Source organism: Physeter macrocephalus, unplaced genomic scaffold (genome assembly GCF_002837175.3).
Source record: "Physeter macrocephalus isolate SW-GA unplaced genomic scaffold, ASM283717v5 random_116, whole genome shotgun sequence".
Lineage (NCBI taxonomy): Eukaryota > Metazoa > Chordata > Mammalia > Artiodactyla > Physeteridae > Physeter > Physeter macrocephalus.
Genome location: NW_021145402.1, coordinates 52,170 through 75,520, shown reverse-complemented (window position 1 = coordinate 75,520; position 23,351 = coordinate 52,170). Strand labels below are relative to the sequence as shown.

Sequence of the window (23,351 nt, the reverse complement as noted above, 5' to 3'; positions counted from 1 at the left end):
ACTGGGTGGCATAAATGAGAAAAATTTATTTCTTCACTGTTCTAGAGGCTAGAGGTCCATGATCAAGGTGCCACAGCAACCTCAGTTTCTGGTGAGAGTGCTCTTCCTGACTTACAGACAGCTGCCTTCTCTCTGTGTGCTCACGTGGGCTTTGCTCCATGTGTGTAGGAAGAGAGAGCTCTCTGCTGTCTCTTCTTCTTCTTACAAAGCCACCAATGCTATGGGATGAGGGCCCCACCCTTATGATTTCATTTAACCTAATTGCCTCCCTAAAGGCCCTCTGCCTATATACAATCACGTCGAGGGTTAGAGTTCAACATATGAATCTGGCAGACACAATTTAGTCCATCACACCTCCATTATAGCACTCATCTCTATGTATTATGATGTTTTATTTTCATGTCTTTCTCCTCCATTGGATTCTAAGTTCTTGAGGAAAATTAGAATCGTCTCTGAATCCTTATGTTGGTGAAGCCTGGTCCAGGTTTTGTGAAGCCCGAGGCTTATAAAATGTGATGGGCCCTCACTAAGGAAGGGATTAAAAGTTAGGTCCGAAGTGACTTGAAAAAGGGCTCATGCAAGTGAGGAGCCCTGGAGCTTCAGCTTCATAGCTTCACAGTTTACTGCCTCTGGGCTAACAATAAAAAGCTTCATTGGGTCCTAAAAAGACCACAGGCTGAGGCGAATTCAAATTTCTCATCTGACTTTGGGCAGGTACCTTCATTATCCACACTTCAGTGTTTCCGTGTGTGTAAAATGGGCTTATAATACCTGCCATGAGGTTGTTTTGAAGATGTAATTAAATAACCTGAAAATACATTAAATATTTGTTTACTTGCTCATTGTCTGTGTTTCCAACTACGGCGTAAGCTCCGTTCGGAAAAGAGACTCTACCTTGGTTGTGGCTGAATCTCTTCCAAGATGGTGCCTGGAAATGGGTGGATGCTCCATAAATATTTGTTGGGTGAAAGAACGCAGTGCCTTGTGGGACCTGAAAGAATGGTGCTCGGTAAGTTCTCCCAATTGTAACTATTGCTACTATTAATGAGTCTTAGTTAAATGAATAAGGAAGAGACAGAAAATTCCAATGATCAGGAGACGTAAAAAATCACTGATAGCTAGACTCTGGAGAGCATTACCATTCAAAATCTCTTATTGTCTAAATGTTTTTAAACTGAGAATAAGAATACATCTGGAAGGAAAGAAGGAAGAAAGGAAGTTGAGGGAGGGAGAGAGGGAAGGGGGAGAGGGAGGGAGAGAGGAAAAGAAAAAGAGAGAGAGAGAGAGACAGACCAAAAAATAAATAAATAAATAACAAAAGAACACTGAAAACCATCCAGGCAATGGGGAGAGTCAAAACAGGAAAGCCCCAGAAATTTGACATCGTTTCTTCCAGGACCAAGATAGCATACATAAGCTCCCTTTGTGCTCTCCAGGGAGTAGGGAGTGCTGCTGGATGCAGAATGCTCTCCAATCAGCCTTCTAAGAGGGGGCAGACAACCTCAAATCATGTCAGGCCCCAGTCTCTTCCAGCTTGGAGCTGAAAAGCCAGTCCTCCAACTTAACTCTGAACTCCTTACCCCAATCAATTAAGAGAAATCCCATCAAAAACCCCAAGTAAGTTTGCTTGGCCTGACCTAGCTAAAGAAGCATTGCTCCTGCTGGAAGAATCTATCATTTTTAAATGGCTCACACTGATGGTTGAGGAATTCAGGGAGAGAGGCTGAATCCCAGCACCTCAAGAGCCTAGGAGGACCCCCACACTCACAGAGGGCCCCCTTCATTAGAGATGGGGAAACTGAGGCTCCAAGACAACCAGCTACTTTGTCAGGGTCACAGAGCTTCATTATTACTATTGTTAAAGGGAATCCCTGAGATAGACCTAGCCTCCTACACAGTGCATTTAATTCTCACACTTGACTGTGTCAGTAACTGACTCGTGGTTCAATAAGAGCCTCACCTCAGCTTCACAGATCTTGTTTCCATTTCTCATTCTGCTTTGCATGCACTGTGGGAGCTTGCACAAGTGACTTCACCTTCCTGGGCTTCAATCTCATCCTCTGCAATTTGTCTCACATGTGCACTGTCAAGATTAAGTGAAGTAGCATTGTCTTAGAAGCTGGTACTTTTCATGCTTAAATGCTGATTTCCCACCTTCTCCCTTCCTCCCCCTTGCCCTACCTTCTTTCTCCTTCCCTCCACTCCTCTTTCCTTCCTTTGTCCTTCATAGGTGCTATGATGAAAGCAAAGAAGTAGAACACAGGGTCCTTGATCAGAGGAAGTTCATCTCCAATCAGGCTTCAGTTTTCACTTCTCTAACACATAAAGGCGGGGATACACAGATGTCCATTCCCCGTCCTCAAGGAGCTTATAGAAAACCAGAGCTAAATACAAGGAGGAGAAAACCCCACAGGAAGCATGACATTTTATAAACATTTTCAAGCGTTCAGAAATCACGTAGAAGAAGGGAGGGAATAGCCACATCAGGGTCCAGCAGTAAGGTGTCAGAGGGGGAAACCCAAGAGGTACTATAGTTCTCCTTGCCTGATTCAAAACACAAGCCAAAAAAAAAAAGTTAAAGGGAAGTAGAAGTTCACCAGTCAGGGCAGCTATTTCTGGGCCCCACATTTTCTGAAGAGAATCTGGTGGGTACCAACTACGACATTTTTTTTTAAGTCCTCTGGGTCCTATGATTATTGAACCTCGTGGGAAAAAAATCTAAACTTACATGAAACTGAAACAAGAGAAAGAAAATGAAAGGAGAAGAGGAAAGAAGAAGGAAGAAAGGAAGGAAACTACCTTAGGTTTTCACTTCTAAGTACTAAGTCCCAGACTAGTTCCCTTTATTTATTCATTCTATGAGTGAAAAAAAGGAGGAAAAGGGGCGGGGGGCAGGGGGGAAGGTGGAAGGAAGGAGGAAGGGTGGGAAGAAAACTTGGAGTTGGATATTATCTTCTGTTTAAACAAGAGGAAACGAAGGTCAAGAGAAAATGCCTTGCCCAAGGCAGCAGAGTCATAAGAAGAAGAACTAGGACTGAAAGCCAGCTCTGTGTGACTGCAAAGCTCAGACTCCCTCAGGACATCCCGATCCCTGGGTCAGAGTCCAATTTATCCCCCAAATGACAGCATCAGCGGTAAGGTATGGTCTGAAGAGCCAGGACATCATGGGAGCAGCAATAAAAAGCACAGAGAAAAGAGCCCTCTCAGGTGCCCAGCGAATCCCACCACTCCTGCGATTATCTCCACAAGATTAACTTCTCCCTGTGCTACTGACCAAGTTAACCCTGGGTGGGTCACTTAACCTCTCTGGCCCAAAGTTGCCTTCTCTGTAAAATGGGTCCATAACATCTTCCTCAGTAGATGAAAGGGACTGGATTAGCTGAAATCTTGAGCTCCTGTCCAGGTTGAAGTTTTTAGATGTTACTCACATCACAGAATTTCACACCTAGAAAAAAAAGTGTAGAAATTCATGTGTCTCAAGCTTGAGAAATGGCTAGACTCTTGGCAGAGATTTCCATTTGGCCCATTTGTCTGTTCTCTTCTTTTGCATAATGATAGAATTTTTAGTTGGTCACAAGACTGCCCAAATGAAGAGATTTCTTGGCCTCCCTTGAAGGTAGGGGTGGCCATACGATCAAACTATAGGTAGTAGATGTGAAAAAAAAGTGATGTGTGTAACTTCTGCCCTTAAAAAGAAATGGTAGGCTCGCCCCTTTCCTCCTTGCCTCCTTCCTTTTGGATGAAATGCACACTTGATGGCAGGAACTGGGGCTGCCATCTTGGATCACAGGATGGAAGGCACGTGATGAGGACTATAGAGCAACACGATGGAAAGAGCTCGGGTCCTGATGCTCGAGAAACCATCATTCTATCCCTGGACCGCCTACCTGGACTTCATATATGAGAGAGAAATAAATTCCTATCTTGTTTATGCTACTCTCTTCTAACAAATACATCCTTTTTAAGGAAAAAAAATCACAGATTGTCCAATTTGGGAAACACACTGCACGGAAAGTGAAATGGAAAACATTTTAGACTTATTCATGGTGCTGTCATAGTCATAAATGGAAAGTCAAATGGGGCCATGAAATCTCACATCTATACATAGAAATGGAGATGGGGGGAGGGTCAAGTAGATAATCCAAATTATGTTTATATGGAATCGGGGAGAGGGCTGGATAACCATTTCAATGGATACACAAAATTATCACAAAACTTTTTAATTGCCCTCACCCCTACCCTGAACCCAGGGGCCAGAGGAGCCCAGTTAGAGGAAAAATGATCTAATCCATTCATTTTCAAACCAAATTCCACTCTGACTCCAGGACAATATCTGGTAGCGGGAGAAGTCCAGGGAGGATGAGGCAGGACAAGATGAGATCAGCAGATCTCCAGGCCCCAACACTTGCCTTAACTGCGGCATCACTGCTTTTATCTGTTTTACATACTGAGGTCCCACAGAAGAAATCAAATGACTCTGTTGTTCAAGTTTGAATAAGTTCAACCTCCTGGTTAATAGGGGAAGGAACTAGTACCCAGAAAGGGGAATTGACTTGTCTACAGCCACATAGTGAGGAAGAGGACAAGTTCCCAGGCCTAGGAATCAGCCTCTTTCACCGAATCAGACCTATTTATTGATCAGGCCAGACACAGCTTCTAGCCCGGGGATAACCCTCTCTTACTCCAGAGTCAGAGCTTCCCTTTTGTTTGTGATTTTTAAGTGACTCTCTCATCCACACCGGTGCTTCAGCGAGAAGAGAAACAGCCTCTGACCACAGCAGATGCTCACAGCCTGCGAACGAGCCAGTGAATTCCTATACAGGCCCCAGGAAGTCACAGGCCATCCAGCCTGCTCAGCTGACCCAGAGAGGGTTGTATCTTTCCTGGTCAGGATGGGCCTTGAGAGTAGAGCAAGGGAAGGTGTCACATTTCCTGTCCCATCAGGACCATGACCAAAGGTGTCTTCTTCTCAGAAGGTAGGATCAGGTGGGTGTCAGGAACAGGCCCCCAAATTCCTGGGCACGAGTGTTGGTCACTCAGATTAAGATTAAAAGTGATTGAGAATCCCCTGGTGGTGCAGTGGTTAGGACTTGGTGCTTTCACTGCCAGGCCCAGGTTCAATCCCTGGTCGGGGAATTAAGATCCTGCAAGCCACGCAGTCCAGCCAAAAAAAAAATAAGATTAAAGTGATTATTCATTGGAATGATCCAGAAGTTCCCAGTTCTCAAAGGCCTTTTACACACATTATCTCGGTTGGGGGCTCATACAGTGCTAGAGGGGAGGTGGGTCAGAAATCAATATGGCCTCATGATGCCGTCATAGACACTGGAGGCCCATCAGGATCTCACTAGAATGTGAATTCCTCCAGGGAAGGGGATTGGGTTGATTTTGTTCACTATTTCCCTAGTATTTATGGCACTACACTTGGACTGATGCCCACTAACCGTTTGCTTCATAAGTGAAGAAACAGCCTCTGCCAATCTTCCCAACCTCATCTCCCCTCAATCCCCCCATTAATACACCACCCACTCGTCCTTCCAGTCACTGAACCACAGGCAAGCCCCCAAGCGGAGGCAGCATTCTCTCCAGACTGCGGGGTTCATACACACTCCTTTCTGAGCCTGAAATGGTCTCTGCCACCTTTTCCTTCTACTGGACCTTTCTATCTCAATCTTGACATTCAGGGCTGCTGTGTTCAGATAAGCCAGTTGTTCGCCAGGCAAGAGTGATCAGCCTAGGAGGCAACTGGGGACACAAAGATCTGCTTGGGCTCTGCTTGCCAAGCTGTGTATCCAGGTATGAGGCTACATTTGTCCAGAAAAGGAGGAGCCTTTTTCAAATTTTCACAGAGCTTCCATAAGGGCTAGGGCCCTGTTGACATCAGTTCTTCCAGGGGGCATTTACCCATATCCCAGAGCAGCTTAGAATCCACTCACAGTCTCTGGCCTTGATCATTTCCCCCCAGAAGCTATGAGGTCTCCCACTGCAGAGGCTGTCTTGATAGAAGTTGTCTCAACCATTAAGACAGTGCCAGGCCCACAGTAGCACTTCCAGAAATGTGTATGGAATGACAGAATGAGTGAATGAATAATGACAGGCTTAGAGAGGTGAACTGCCTTTTCCAGGGTCACACAGTCAGTCATTGGTAGAGCTGGCTCGAGCCCCCCAGACCTCCTGGGATCTGGTCCAGAGCTTCCTTCCACAGTGGAAACCCATCTTCCAAACGTCCCTTCTGGAAGCCAAGCCCTCAGAGACACCTTATTTAGCAGTGAAGACAAGCCAGATAAACCTAATTAATTTTGAGCACTCTCATACAACTTATTCACTCAGTCACTGAGGGTTACTAGTGAACAGAAACATTTGGGGAGACTCATTTTTCCACCCCCAATTCATAATTCTGTCTACTCGTCACTCTTCACCCAGATTTAAGAGGTGCTAATGAAGTTCAAGCGGGCCCCATGCCTCCAGCACCCCCTGTCCTGACCGGGCTTTGCCCCTTGATGCTTATCCTGCAAACTTAAACCAAAGGGGCTTGACCAAGTGGCTTCTCCAAAGGACCCTGGAGCGAAAAGCATCTCACACTTTGGTCTTTGGGGGATAATGTGATCCAGATCCCCTGATGACAAAGCTATGCAGGAGAAAGTGAGCAGGAATGCAGAAAATCACCACACTGGCAGCCGGGAGACCCAGGTCCCTGTCTTGTTAGGATAGGTAATTCCTCATTGGAGAAGCAAGATTTGACTAGAGCCACTTGGCCTGCAGAGGACAATCCCAAGGCAGAGCTGTCTGGAAGATGTGAAAGACGATCAAGAGACAAGGGGCTTTGACTGCTTCTCTCTCCAAGGTGGGGGCTGTGATAGGATTAGAGAGAACCCAGGAGTAGTCACCACTGCCCTCTCCACCACTTTATTGCTCTGTGACCTTAGGCAAGTCACTGACGGTCTCTGAACCTCAGTTTCTCATCTGAACAAGGGAGATAAAAATACATACGTTGAAAAGGGTTTTTTTTTTGGTCACACCCTTCTCTCCGTATCTGCTTATCACTACTAGAGCAGAGAGGAAAGAGCCTGGGCTCCAGGCTCAGACTTGCAGTGTGATCCTGAGTAAGTTACTTCCTTCAGTCTCAATTTTCTCCTCTGTAACATATCGTCTACCCCATAGAGTTGTCCCAAGGTCTAAAAGAAAGGAATATATATAAAGTACTTGTTTAGTAAGTGCTGAACAAGTGTGAGCAACTCTTACATTGTGTCTTACCACTAAATTACTAATAAAGACAGACCACAGATAAAAGGGCAGAGTACTGGGGTTCCAGCCCCAATTTGAGCGCTTGCGTTTCGTGATGTTAAATAATTAAGTACCCTCTCTGGGCCTCCATTTATTCCCTCAGTAAAATGAAGGGCTGGGGTCTCCCTAAGGGCCTTCCCCCATTACATTCTGTGGATGCCAGAATCTCTTCCCCTTTAGACCTTCTGCTCCCAGGGCCTGAAACGTCCATTGTCGGCCTGTGGAATTCCCTGCTCACCCTGTGGGGCCAGGTTAAACGAACTTTCTCTGGGCATATTTCCCTAAAGGGCACAGAAACAAGCAAGCAAACAAAGTAAGTCATGGTGCTTTCCCTGGCTTTTAGTGGTCACCTGGATTCTGCACTTCCGGCTTTACTTAGTTCTCTTGTCCTCTCCCCACCCAGCAAACCCAGTATCCCTGGAGGGCATGGCTCTGGTAGAATAATAGATTGTACCTGGGCTTTGAAGGCAGATCAGGGCCAAACCGAATTCTGTCCCACCTATCTAGATGATATCGGTAAGTCACTTCATCTCTCTAAGACTCAACCACCTCATCTGAAAAATGGGAGACTAACGTCGACATCACGGGTTGTGAGAATTCAATGCAGGAACCACCAAGAGCTGGGACGTGAGAATGAGAGGCAGTCACTCCAAAGGGCTGGAAGTTGCCCTTTCTCTTCGGAAACGTCCCCGGGGTGTGGCACGAATGAAGCACGAAATACAGTGTTTGGTGGACAGCACTCTGTGCGTGGAGCTGCTTGGAAATCCAAATCCTCCGACCGCCAGGCCTCCCAGACAGATAAACTGCCGCCACAAAGAGTTAATGGTCAATCACCCTTCCGACCCCGTGCCTTTCAAAAGGAGGACTGGCTGGAAGCCCTGGCCCGCCCCCACTGGGTGCGTGCCTGCCCACCCGAGGAAGTCTGGGGAGGGCGGGGAGTGGGCGGGGAGGCAGGCCAAACAAAATCTGTTTCTGTGATGTCACCGCAAACACTCTTCCCCGATAAATGCCCAGCTACAAAGCATCTGCATTGCATGCCAAAACGTCCGGCTGGGCAGAAAACAAGAAATCAGGTCCCCCGTGGCCCGCACAGTCCCGCCCCGGGCGCCCGCCTCCCAGGCCCGGGACGGAGGAACGGCAGGAGCCCAGCGGCCCAGGAAGGACCGCGGCTGGCTCAGCTCCCGGCCGCCCTCCCCGCCCCCCGGCGACAGGCCCCGCACCGGCTCGCAGGACAACCAATCAGCGCTTCCTTCTCCCCCAGAACCTGAAGGGACCGCCCGGATCCGCCGCTGCGGGAGGAAAGCCGGGGACCAAAACAAACAGAAACGCGAATGCCGAGGAAACGCACAAAGCGGGCCACGCAGGCAGCAGAGGTAACGCTGAAAGAAAGCGCGACTGACCTCCTTGAAGATGTTAGAAGATATTCCACCTGTGAAAACGACGACAGAAATATTGAGGACGGAAGAGGAGGAGACTCGGAGAGTCAGTGCCCTTGGGGGGAAAAAAAAATACGACGGCTGAAATTTTAAAAAGAAGGTCAATACTCCAAACGCAGCAGTTGGCCCCCCACAGGGAGTTAATTATTCATGGATTGCATCACCCATCCCTGTGCCGTCCTGTCCCTCCTTCCGCAGCTTCAAGTCCAGGCTCCATCATTTTAATGACTCGGCCTCAACTCCCTTGCACCCGCGCCCATCAGCGTTCGCACCTGCACACTGCAAGCTGGGTAAATACAGCTCTCCCGCCCGCCCTCACCTGCGCCCACGCGGCTGCACGTGGCGGAAGAAGCACACTGCCTGGCTGACGCCTGTCAACAAACTCCTGAAACCAAGCCCAAGTCCTACTGCACTTCCCGAGTGAATTCCGTTCCACTCCTCTAAAGGACCGTTCGACATCTTCTCTCTTGTCGTCCGCAACACCTCCTCCCCCGCCCTTCCTCACGGCTGCTAATCTTGCTTTGATTTTACTGAGGAAATAGACTCAGTCAGAGAGAACTTCCTCCAGCCACCACCCGCTCCTCCATCCCACATGGATATCCGCGCTTGCCCTTCGCCCATCCTCCCTGCCCTCCCTCCCGGAGTCGGCCACGTCGCTCTGCCTGGTCCTTTCACGGGCCTCACGTCTGCTGGTACTCTGTGCCCACGTCCTTCACTGCCCCAAGCCACCGTCCCTCCTCTCCCGCACCATCACTTGCACCTTCCTGGCTAAATCATTCTCCTCCGCACATAAACATTCTGTAATTTCTCCCATCTTTAGAAACAGGAGTAAACCCAAACCAAACAGCTCTTTTGGTTCCATATTTTCCTCCCACTACCTACCCATTTCTCAGCATCCTTTACAGTACAACTTATCAAGGACAGTCGGCGCCCCCCGGTTTTCAAACTGGTTTGGTTTACACACCCACAAAAGAATTTTGAAAAATTATGTACTCTAACACACATTTTACACTGACATCTAAAATTGTTCATTGTAAGTTTACATAGTTGCAAAGAAATTTATGGCAATTTGTAAATATTGAAAATTTGAAATAAAGGTACTAAGTCAGTTTTAAATGATCTAGTTGGAAGTGAATATCATAGTGTTCTGATGCCTACATTTACTTTAAAAAATGTATGAAAGAACTCTTCTCAACAATCAGAAATTTTAGTTTCTTTTATTCCTTGAACTCATATTTTCATTCCATTTACCTCTCCTCCAGAATCTTAACCTAATACAGATTATAAGATTGAAAGTCTTTTATTGAGCACCATATCATATATCTCTAAAATGTATATAAATACTATATAAGATGTTTTGTTTCCTCTAACCATATGGTTCCGAGCATTAAAAAATTCCATCTGCATTGAGTTCTCATTATAATGAATAGTAGTACACAATTGATCAAAATAACAAATCTGGATTTTTAAAAGTAATTCCTAAACATATAAAGTAAGGAAACATACAAAGTATAGGAAATTTATCTCATAATGGGATATCTGAGAATTTTCTTTAGTATATATACCCACTGGTATATAATATTTATCACTAGAGTGACACAGAGTTAAGCATGAATTCTAGTCCTATTTATCATATTTACAGATGTCAGCACAGAGAACTTAGTGTCAAGAATCAGTTCATGGGGAAAGAGTTTTGTTTATAGGACTGTGACTTCATTCTTTGAACTCCTAAGTTGTATGCCAAAAATCACACAGTGAACTAGCATCAAAAATTATTTTTAAGAACATACCATCTGATAACTACTAAATCAGGTGCTCCGTATAGCTGACTGCAAGGTGCCTATCAGATTTTCAAGCAGAGATGTCAAGGGACATCTGTCCTGCGGCAGGAACTGTGGTGCGCCAAGCAGGATCAGGATGTGAGAGGTGGCTGCAGAGGTTGCCCCTGACCCTGACCACAAGTGGAATGGGAAGAGAGCTGCACTCAGGTCAATGACTCGAGTTCTAATCACAGGACCAGCCCTGCTGACAGTGTGACCTGGGACAAATTACAAAACCTCTCGGAGCCTCAGTTTCCCCTTGCCCCTTTCATGCAGGTTCCATAGATTCTGAAAACAGGAGGAACTCTCACTAGGAATACAGACTTTTTGAGTTCTTTAACTTAGGAGAACAAAATAACAGATTCAGATGCAACTGAATCACTAGTCACACTCTGAATTTTATTATCTTTTTTTTTTAAGTGTAGTAAAATATACTTTTTACTTTTAAACGTAGTAAAATACACAGTACATAAAAGTTACCATCTTAACCATTTCCAAGTGTACAGTTCAGTAGTGTTAAGTATATTCACATTGTTGTGCAACCAACTGCCAGAACTTTTTCTTCTTGCAAAACTGAAACTCTATACCCATTAAACAACAACTATCCCAACTTCCCTGCCTGCAGTCCCTGGCAACCACTATTCTACTTCCTATTTCTATGTCTTTGACTGTTCTAGATACCTCATATAAGTGAAAGTATGCAGTTTTTGTCTTTTTGTGACTGGCTTATTTCAATTAGCAAACTGTCCTCAATATTCATCCATGGCAGAGCGTGTGTCAGAATCTTCCTCCTTGCTAAGGCTGAATGATATTCCATTTCAGGAATCTACCAACTGTGAATTTTATTTCATGCTGAGATGAAACTTGTTTATTCAAAAAATATTTATTGAGCACCTACTATGTGTATGTACATCTGGATATGATGTGCTTGTGAGCCAAACAGATAAAAATTTCATAGTCTAGTGTAAATGTAAAGTGGATTCATTCCCCTGTCCTATCTTTTCATCCATCAACCAAGCCTCCGGGTCAGAATATCAAGTTGGCATCACAATCCCAGTATTCCAGTTTGGAGCCCTGAGACCACCTAGTTCTTTCCTCCACACATACAGCACATCTCCAGACCCTTCCTCACAACAACCCAAACCTCTGCCCCGCTTTGATTCACTCCCTTATAATAGCTGCATAGGTGTCTGTATCTCTCATGAGATTGTAAACTTGTTTGCAAATAAGAAGCAAGTAAGATTTCTGTATCCCCAGCAGTTTAACAAGGTACTTGGCACATAGAAATGTTCAAGAGTTGTTTTTTAATATTTACTCATAAAGCTGGAAAATCCTTTATTTGTTCAAAATTATTCAAATTCAAAATAATTCAAAAATTACTGCTTGACTACTATGTGCTAAGCTTTCTTCTAGGAGATTGGACTATCACAAAGAACAAGGCAAGTCTGACCCATACTTTCATGACACGTTCTAGTTAGGGAGTGCAAGAATCAACAATGAGTAAAAAACAGTAAAAGAAATAGCAGACAGCAATTAGAATAGGGTGCTTGGGTATCAAGGGCCTGGGTTTGCACTGCTTTATCCTGGAGGGTCAGGGAAGTCCTCTCTGCAGGAGTGTTAGTGGTGCAGAGATCTGATGCGAAGGTGGAGCCCAGCAGGGGAAGGTCACAGGGAAGAGTATTCTAGGCAGAAAGAACAGAGACTGCAGAGGTCCTGAAGCAGGAAAGTTATACTGATGCAGCTTAAAGCCATATTATTCCTAGTTTAGAGATAAGACCATCAAGATTCAGTGACTCGTCCACCTCTCACAGAAGTGGTAGCTAGACTGGGAGTTGAGTACAGTCAGAAAGTAATCATATTTAAAGGGTGTGCAGACATTTTTCAAAGCAGTTCAATCCTCTAAGCCATAGAAAAGAAATAGTTTGACTGAACTTGATCCAAAATAAGCCCACGCTTCTCATCCTACACAACCCCGCTGGGCCATCCATCTCATCCACTTCTCATGTCTTTCTCCACCTCTACCATGTCCAAGTTGTTGATTCCTAAAGGTCTGTCTTCAGCCCAGATGTCTGTTATGTCTATTCTGAGCTAGAGATCCTAGTCCCCAACTGGAATGCAAGCTCTATTTTGTTTTGTATACTGCTGTCCAAACCCCAAGCATTGTCTGGCACAGAGTAGGTACTCAACTAACATTTGTTGAATGAATGAATGAGTAACTAAATGAACTGCAGGCCTATTTATCCAACTATTTACTGGACACATCTATCTCAACATCTCACAAACAGGTGAAGTTCAGCATATCCCAAACAGAGTTCCTCATCTCTACTACTCTCTCCTCCAAACTGCCCTTTCCCCGTTTTCTCTCTCTCTGAGATCAGTACACACTCCACCTGATTGCCCAAGTCAGAAACCTGGGCACCATGTTTGATTTCTTCTCTCTGTTTTCACCCATATCTAATAGGCAGTGAAGTCTTCTCAATTCTAACTCTTTATATTTCTAGAATCCGCCCTCCTGCTTGTACATTCCTTCTGGCTTTGCCTTGGCTAAAAATCTTATCACTTCTCTCCTGGGTAATTGTAATAGTCAACTAACTGTCTCATTTCTTTCTGTCTCTCCTACGTAAACCTGTATTCTATACAATGCCCATAAGAGCGATCATTTTTTAAAATATTTTTAAATTGTGAAAGCTACATATTCATTCTAAAGATGTGGAAAGTACAGAAAAACTTGGAAAAGAAAACAGAAATCACCAATATTTCCGCTATGCAAAGATAACTATAGTTATTTTTTGGTTTTGATACAGCTCCTCCCAATAGTTTTGCATATTTATTTATTTGTTTGTTTATTTATTTTAAATCAAAACCCGAATCACCGTATTTAAGCTCTGAATTCTTCTTTTTGGGTTGGCATTTTTTTTTTATTGTCTCCCCATACCTTGAAATATTGCCAAATGTACTTGAATGCTTTAAAATATTGCATCAACTGGATGTATTGTGATTTATTTAATCATTTTCCAATTAGTCAACATTTAGATTGCTTCCAATTTCATTATGTGCCTTCAGCACACACTCTTGTACATAAACTTTTGTCTTTATTTCTGATTATCTCCTTATGATAAATTCCTAGAAGTAACATTAGTAGAGCAAAATATATGGCCATGCTTAAGGCTCTTAGCACTTTTGTCAAGTTGTCTCAGAGAAACTTTTTAGAAATGCGAATCTAATCATGTTATTCCCTTTTGAAAACCTCCAAAGATACTAGCTCAGACTTCTTAGGTAGGTATACAAGACTGCATGATTTGGCCTCAGCTTACCTCTCTGACTTCATCTGCCATTGCTTTCACATGCGATCCCTTTATTTCAACCACATCAAGCCATATATCAGCTCATGAAATGTGTCAGCCCTTTGGACATGGTTGTGTTCTCTGCCAGGAACACCATGCTCCCTTTTCTTTATCTAGCCATCTCCTACTTGTTGTTTCAAAATTTAACATTAAGTAACATCTATATAAGATAGAAAATATCTTCAGTTTAAATGCTCGCGGTGAGTTGGGCTCTCTACTAAAATATCATTTCATTTAATTATTATAACCATTTTGCGTAAGTATTTTGTTATCTCCAACATCCAACTGAAGAAACAGAGGTTCAAGAAGTGAGGGTCTTATGTAGTTAAGTGGCAGACTGGAGATTTAAGCCCAAGTCTATCTGACTCTGGACCCACGTTCTTTACAATTTGCTTCCTCTCTGATCTTCCTGTCATTTAGATTCCTCTTTTTTGGGTTTCCAGAGTATCCTGGGCTTACTTTTGTCTTTCTGTTTGTCCATCCATCAGTCTCCCTCGTTAGACTGTAAATTCCTTGAGGGCAAGAACTATGTCTTATTCAAAGTGTAGGGGCTCAGTGAACATTCACTGAATGAATGAGGAATGAATAAACAAACACTGGCTGTACTCTTATAACTCTGACCTCAGTTTTCCTTAATTTCCTTTGCTGTCACTGATGATGACTTTATGAGCTTGTCTCCTTGGGGGATCACCACTCATTTCCTCTGATGTCTTGATTCATGCTGGGGTCCTCCAACTGAGCAGAGGTGACATCATGGTTGTGGAACTCCCCTGCCAATCAAGGTGGACCCCCAGACAGCCTCCCGTGAATCAGGCAGAAAGAGAAAGATGTCGAGTGAGAGTGCCGGTAGAAAGTTTGTTTGCCCACACATGCCAGAGTAATGAGAGGGAAGGAAACACAGAAATAGAAGGCAGAGGCTTAATGGGATGGAAAGAGGCCCCAGTGTGAGGCAGGAACTGGCCTTAAAGGATTAAAAAGAAAATGAAAAGTGAAAACTTGGCACATAGCTTCTACTGGAGTTAAAGAGATCAGGTCCGCAGGAGTCACTGTCCACTGAGGCTGTACCACTGATGTCAAAACTCCTTCCAACCCCTCGTTTCAACACCCTGAATTCAAGGGCGGTGCGGTGCTTACTTAAGTACAATGGATTCCACCCCCCCACCCCCCATAAAAGTCACCTTCCATGGGGCAAGTTTCTGAGAGCTGCTTGGACCACATATTCCACAGTCTGGTCACCAAAGTGGCAATTATCCTTTATTTCCCCTCTCCGCTGTCACCGCAAACATCATAGCATCCCCACAAATGCCACCTAAGAGTTCAGAAGAAGCAGGGCGAACATGCATGTACGTGCATATACTTGGACGGACACACACACACACACACACACACACACACACACTTGCATGCATGCCCAGAGATACACAATCATGTATTGGCAAATATATGTACATCCTTGCATATATAATTCACACACACACACACACACACACACACACACACACACACTTCCAAACATATACTAAAGAAGGGACTCTCTAGTAATCTATTCAATCAAAAATATTTAATCGAGTACTTACTCTGTGCTAGCCACTGTGCTCCATCCTAAGGAAATGAAGGATAAGACATTGTCATTGCCTGCAAGGAGTTCACAGTCAATAGGTGAGATAGTTGGACATCTAGTCAATTGCAGAGCAAGAGGACAGTGGAAGGCCAGCAAAGCCATCCAACACAACCTCTGGGCCCAGAGTTTTCCCAGGTAGGTGGAGGCAGATCTGATTCTTGACAATAACTAGGAAGAGGTAGCTACATATGCAAAAGCGAAGTGATATTGAGTTTGGGAGAATTGCAAGCAATTCAGCATAGCTGGATTTTAGGGAACAAGGGGAAAGGTAGGTGTATGACAAGAAATAGGGGTTGAGGGATAGGGAAATCCCAGATCATGAAAGGAATCCCATGCTGAAATTCCAAATCTAGCGACATGGCAGACTTCATTAACGTAGAACTACCTCTCCCAGAAAAAATACATAGAAATACTGAATAAAATATAACAGTTCTCTCCACTGAGAGAGAAGGGAGTTCTCTCCCTTCCTCTATTAATACATGGACCAGATCAAAAGACATTCCATGTATCAGAAACCAAAGGAGAGTATAAAACCAAGGTAATAGCTTCTGGCTGAAGTTGAAGTTGGAGAGGCACATAAAAGCCAAATCACACAGTCTTGTATATCCATCTAATAGGACTGAACTATTTTCTGAAATCCTTCTTTAGAAAGCTTAAAAAGAGAATAACATAACTTGATTGCATAGCCCAGGGTCTATGAACCCCCTGGGATTCCTTCCTGGTGGCAGCAAACACAAAACTGCTTTTTAGAGACCAGGATGCATGGGACTCCCATAGACAACAGAAACCCTGCTATAGATAAGCTCACAATAAAATATTATAAAACACACAAACTCAACCTATTTAGTGTGCAAGATGAAAATTAAAATTCAGAGAGATTTTACTTATTCACACTTATCAGATTGTTAAAATTTTAAAGTCCAACAGTACCAGTTGTTGAAGATGGAAATCAAATAGAAATTACATATGCTGCTAGTAATCATATAAATTTGATACAACTACTTCTGAGAGCATTTTGGCAATAATATCTGTTAAAGTGGAGATGCATATACTCTACCATCTAGCAATTCCATTTCTTTGTGTATTGGGACCACACACACACACACACACACACACACACACACACACTTCCAAACATATACTAAAGAAGGGACTCTCTAGTAATCTATTCAATCAAAAATATTTAATCGAGTACTTACTCTGTGCTAGCCACTGTGCTCCATCCTAAGGAAATGAAGGATAAGACATTGTCATTGCCTGCAAGGAGTTCACAGTCAATAGGTGAGATAGTTGGACATCTAGTCAATTGCAGAGCAAGAGGACAGTGGAAGGCCAGCAAAGCCATCCAACACAACCTCTGGGCCCAGAGTTTTCCCAGGTAGGTGGAGGCAGATCTGATTCTTGACAATAACTAGGAAGAGGTAGCTACATATGCAAAAGCGAAGTGATATTGAGTTTGGGAGAATTGCAAGCAATTCAGCATAGCTGGATTTTAGGGAACAAGGGGAAAGGTAGGTGTATGACAAGAAATAGGGGTTGAGGGATAGGGAAATCCCAGATCATGAAAGGAATCCCATGCTGAAATTCCAAATCTAGCGACATGGCAGACTTCATTAACGTAGAACTACCTCTCCCAGAAAAAATACATAGAAATACTGAATAAAATATAACAGTTCTCTCCACTGAGAGAGAAGGGAGTTCTCTCCCTTCCTCTATTAATACATGGACCAGATCAAAAGACATTCCATGTATCAGAAACCAAAGGAGAGTATAAAACCAAGGTAATAGCTTCTGGCTGAAGTTGAAGTTGGAGAGGCACATAAAAGCCAAATCACACAGTCTTGTATATCCATCTAATAGGACTGAACTATTTTCTGAAATCCTTCTTTAGAAAGCTTAAAAAGAGAATAACATAACTTGATTGCATAGCCCAGGGTCTATGAACCCCCTGGGATTCCTTCCTGGTGGCAGCAAACACAAAACTGCTTTTTAGAGACCAGGATGCATGGGACTCCCATAGACAACAGAAACCCTGCTATAGATAAGCTCACAATAAAATATTATAAAACACACAAACTCAACCTATTTAGTGTGCAAGATGAAAATTAAAATTCAGAGAGATTTTACTTATTCACACTTATCAGATTGTTAAAATTTTAAAGTCCAACAGTACCAGTTGTTGAAGATGGAAATCAAATAGAAATTACATATGCTGCTAGTAATCATATAAATTTGATACAACTACTTCTGAGAGCATTTTGGCAATAATATCTGTTAAAGTGGAGATGCATATACTCTACCATCTAGCAATTCCATTTCTTTGTGTATTGGGACTAAAAGGAGAAATACATAAAGGAGTCTCTTTCTGCACTGTCTGCAATAGCAAAAAACTGGAAACAATCTAAATGTACATCAACTTTATAATGGATTAATAAGATATGGTTTACCCATACAGTGATGCTACAGTGTTAAATGAACATTACAGATCTGTGTGCCATCGTGTATAAATCGCAAAAACACGACGTTGAGTGATTAGAGCAGATTATAAAAAACATACTACTTTGATACTATTTATATATATGCTTACTTAAAACTCACAAAACAATTCTATATAGGGCTCATGGATGCATACATATGTTGGGTCAAGTAGGAAAACCTGATTTGAATGGGCACGCACCAAATTCAGGATAATAGTTACCTGGCGGAGAGACTGTGCGGAATGAAGGGACTGGGCTAAAATTATATCTTAACTGCTTCTTTCTTAACAACAACAATATTTGATCTGGAACAAATAGGGCAATATGCTAATCTCATAGTTGAGTGGTAGGCACACGGTTCTTGTGTTATTCTCTGTATTATATTACATTTTTTGAAATAAATTCAAATTTAAAAAGAAGAATAAATACCATGTGAAGGATTTTATTCCCTGAGCAGGTGAGGGACGTGGTCAGATTTGTGTTTAGAAGGTTCCCTTTGGCCGCTGTATGGAGGAATTCTTACAAGAATGTAGACTGAGGCAGTGATACCTGGTAAAGAGGCTATTGCAGTTGGTTAAAAAGGAGTTAATGAGGCCTCACATAAATAAAGGGAATAAAGGGAAGGGATGAGTTTGAAAGCTATTTAGGAAGTAAAAATTGCCAATATCTTGTCAATCTTTTTATTTTCCTTTGGTATTGAACAAATTTCCTTCTGTTCCCTTTTTCAGTTGAAGTGTGACATAGCAATAGACAAATACAGGAATCGAAATGTACTGCTTAATAAATTTTCACAAAGTGACTACCACCCACATTAAGTCCTCTCCCAGTCGATATGCCCCCTAAAGGTAATCACAAATCTGACTTCTATCACTATAGATGAGCTTTTTCTGATATTTTTAAACATTGAATTGAATTTATTGAAATAACAGAGGTATTTAGTTATCACACAATAATGAGATGTCTAGATGCAGGTGGTTCCAGAGCTGATCCACCTAGGGCACTGGTCAACTGCTCTGCGAGGTTCTGGCTTTTTCGTTATGGCTGGCAAGGTAGCTGCCAGAGCCCCAAACATCATACCCTCACAGCACAATGTCGAAGGAAGGAAGCAGCAATAACCAGGCTAATGAGACATCTCAAGTGCTTTCCTGTTTTCTCAGATACATAGAACATGATCAGCTGAATGGGAGCTGGGAAAGTCAGTGATCCCCTTTTTTAGAATCTCTGATAGGAGATGAGTAGAGAAAAACAAGGTTGAGTATCATTATGACAGTCAAATAATTTCCTTGGTTTCCTACCAGGCCCAATTCAATGCTAGGAATCAAGTGGTACAAATATTTATTTTGGTTCAAGTGTGTTTTTCTGACCAAGGTATAATCATTGCTCTGGAATTTTCTGTTCTTACTGAACTCCTTGAAATGTATTGTTTTTGCTTGCTTGTTTTGGGTTTTTTCTTTTTTTTCCAGTTTTATTGAGATATAATTGACATACAGCACTGTATAAGTTTCAGGTGCACAGTATAATGTTTGACTTCCATATATTGTGAAATGATTACCACAATAGGTTTAGTTAGTATTCATCATCTCTTATAATACAAAAAATATATATTAAGAAAAATATTTGCTCCTTGTGATGAGAACTCAGGATTTATTCTCTTAACCACTTTCCTATATGCCATACAGCAGTGCTAACTACATCATCATGTTGTACATTACACCCCTAGTTCTTATCTTGTAACTGGAAGTCTGTGTACCTTTTGACCACCTTCATCCGGTTCCCCCTCTCCACAACCCCTGCCTCTGGTAACCACAAATCTGTTGACTGTTTCTATGAGTTTGGTTTTTCTTTTTCTTTTTGTTATTTTTACATTTCACATATAAGTGAGATTATACAGTATTTGTCTTTTTCTGTCTGACTTATTTCATTTATCATAATGCCCTTCAGTTCCATCCATGTTGTTGCAAATGTCAGAATTTCTTCTCTTTTATAGCGGAATAATATTCCATTGTATCTATATTCCACAACTTCTTTATCCATTCATCTGCTGGTGGACACTTAGGTTATTTCCATGTCTTGGCTATTGTAAATAATGCTACTATAAACATGGGGTGCAGATATCTCAACACAGGATTTTCATTCCCTTCAGATATATACCCAGAGGTGGAATGGCTGGATCATATAATAGTTCTACTTTTATTTTTTTGAGGAACCTCCATACTGTTTTTCCACAGTGGCTGTCCCAGTTTACCATCCCGCCAGCCGTGCACAAGGGTTCCCTTTACTTCATAGCTGCACCAGCAATTGTTATATCTTGTCTTTTTGATGTTAGTCATTCTAACAGGCATGAGGTGATATCTCATTGTGGTCTTGATTTGCATTTCCCTAATGATTAGTGATGTAGAGCATCTTTTCATGTACCTGTTGGCCATTCATATACTTCTTTGGCAAAATGTCTATTCAGGTCCATTGTCCATTTTTACATTGGGTTATTTGTTTTTTGCTATTGAGTTGTATGAGTTCTTTACATTTGGGGATATTAACTCCTTATCAGATATAAGGTTTGCAGATATTTTTTCCCATTCAGTAGGTTGTCTTTTCATTTTGTTAATTGTTTCTTTTGCTGTGAGTTTGCCTGTTTTGAACTTCATAAAAATGAACTCACACAGTATGTATTCTGTTGTGCCTGGTTCCATTCACTCAATATTCTTTCTGTGAAATTCACTCATATTGTTGTGCATTGCAGGGGTTTGTTCATTTTCATTGCTAAATGGTATTCCTCATGTGAATATTTAATTTCACTTTTTAATGATCTTTTTAATATTTAATTTTCACTTTTTAACTCAATTGTTGATGGGGATTTGAGTTGTTTCCAGTTTTGGTGAGAATACATACATCCCTCTGTTGGGTGTATATTTAGGAGTGGAATTTCTGGGGGATGGCGTATGCATATTATTGGCTTCAGTAGATACTGCCAAAGTTTCCAAAATGGCTGTACCAATTTATATTCCCACTTGCAGTGAATGAAAGTTCAGTTGTTTCACCTCTTCATCAACATTCGTACTATCAGTTTTTTTGTTAAGTTAGACAAGGATGTAGTAAGTTAGACAGTATGTAGTAATATCTCACTGTGATTTTAATTTGCATTTCCCCATGACTAATAAAGCTGAGCACACTTCTATGTTTATCTACCATTTGTATATCCGCTCTTAGAAAGTTTTAAAAGTATGTTGTCTCTCTTTTTCTTATTCATTATTATTTACAAACTGTTTTGGTATCAAAAGAAAACTACCGGGCTTCCCTGGTGGCGCAGTGGTTGAGAGTCCGCCTGCCAATGCAGGGGACGCCAAGTGCTTTCCTGTTTTCTCAGATACATAGAACATGATCAGCTGAATGGGAGCTGGGAAAGTCAGTGATCCCCTTTTTTAGAATCTCTGATAGGAGATGAGTAGAGAAAAACAAGGTTGAGTATCATTATGACAGTCAAATAATTTCCTTGGTTTCCTACCAGGCCCAATTCAATGCTAGGAATCAAGTGGTACAAATATTTATTTTGGTTCAAGTGTGTTTTTCTGACCAAGGTATAATCATTGCTCTGGAATTTTCTGTTCTTACTGAACTCCTTGAAATGTATTGTTTTTGCTTGCTTGTTTTGGGTTTTTTCTTTTTTTTCCAGTTTTATTGAGATATAATTGACATACAGCACTGTATAAGTTTCAGGTGCACAGTATAATGTTTGACTTCCATATATTGTGAAATGATTACCACAATAGGTTTAGTTAGTATTCATCATCTCTTATAATACAAAAAATATATATTAAGAAAAATATTTGCTCCTTGTGATGAGAACTCAGGATTTATTCTCTTAACCACTTTCCTATATGCCATACAGCAGTGCTAACTACATCATCATGTTGTACATTACACCCCTAGTTCTTATCTTGTAACTGGAAGTCTGTGTACCTTTTGACCACCTTCATCCGGTTCCCCCTCTCCACAACCCCTGCCTCTGGTAACCACAAATCTGTTGACTGTTTCTATGAGTTTGGTTTTTCTTTTTCTTTTTGTTATTTTTACATTTCACATATAAGTGAGATTATACAGTATTTGTCTTTTTCTGTCTGACTTATTTCATTTATCATAATGCCCTTCAGTTCCATCCATGTTGTTGCAAATGTCAGAATTTCTTCTCTTTTATAGCGGAATAATATTCCATTGTATCTATATTCCACAACTTCTTTATCCATTCATCTGCTGGTGGACACTTAGGTTATTTCCATGTCTTGGCTATTGTAAATAATGCTACTATAAACATGGGGTGCAGATATCTCAACACAGGATTTTCATTCCCTTCAGATATATACCCAGAGGTGGAATGGCTGGATCATATAATAGTTCTACTTTTATTTTTTTGAGGAACCTCCATACTGTTTTTCCACAGTGGCTGTCCCAGTTTACCATCCCGCCAGCCGTGCACAAGGGTTCCCTTTACTTCATAGCTGCACCAGCAATTGTTATATCTTGTCTTTTTGATGTTAGTCATTCTAACAGGCATGAGGTGATATCTCATTGTGGTCTTGATTTGCATTTCCCTAATGATTAGTGATGTAGAGCATCTTTTCATGTACCTGTTGGCCATTCATATACTTCTTTGGCAAAATGTCTATTCAGGTCCATTGTCCATTTTTACATTGGGTTATTTGTTTTTTGCTATTGAGTTGTATGAGTTCTTTACATTTGGGGATATTAACTCCTTATCAGATATAAGGTTTGCAGATATTTTTTCCCATTCAGTAGGTTGTCTTTTCATTTTGTTAATTGTTTCTTTTGCTGTGAGTTTGCCTGTTTTGAACTTCATAAAAATGAACTCACACAGTATGTATTCTGTTGTGCCTGGTTCCATTCACTCAATATTCTTTCTGTGAAATTCACTCATATTGTTGTGCATTGCAGGGGTTTGTTCATTTTCATTGCTAAATGGTATTCCTCATGTGAATATTTAATTTCACTTTTTAATGATCTTTTTAATATTTAATTTTCACTTTTTAACTCAATTGTTGATGGGGATTTGAGTTGTTTCCAGTTTTGGTGAGAATACATACATCCCTCTGTTGGGTGTATATTTAGGAGTGGAATTTCTGGGGGATGGCGTATGCATATTATTGGCTTCAGTAGATACTGCCAAAGTTTCCAAAATGGCTGTACCAATTTATATTCCCACTTGCAGTGAATGAAAGTTCAGTTGTTTCACCTCTTCATCAACATTCGTACTATCAGTTTTTTTGTTAAGTTAGACAAGGATGTAGTAAGTTAGACAGTATGTAGTAATATCTCACTGTGATTTTAATTTGCATTTCCCCATGACTAATAAAGCT

General features: G+C 41.8%; 1 long non-coding RNA gene across 1 annotated transcript; it reads right to left on the bottom strand.

Moving 5' to 3' along the window:
• Positions 1 to 744: 744 nt before the first annotated feature.
• Positions 745 to 2,077, bottom strand: LOC114484877 (uncharacterized). Its single transcript, XR_003678249.1, has 3 exons — positions 1,961 to 2,077; positions 895 to 991; positions 745 to 808 (listed from the first exon to the last, which is right to left on the bottom strand). It is a non-coding gene; the product is annotated as an uncharacterized lncRNA (long non-coding RNA).
• Positions 2,078 to 23,351: the final 21,274 nt, after the last annotated feature.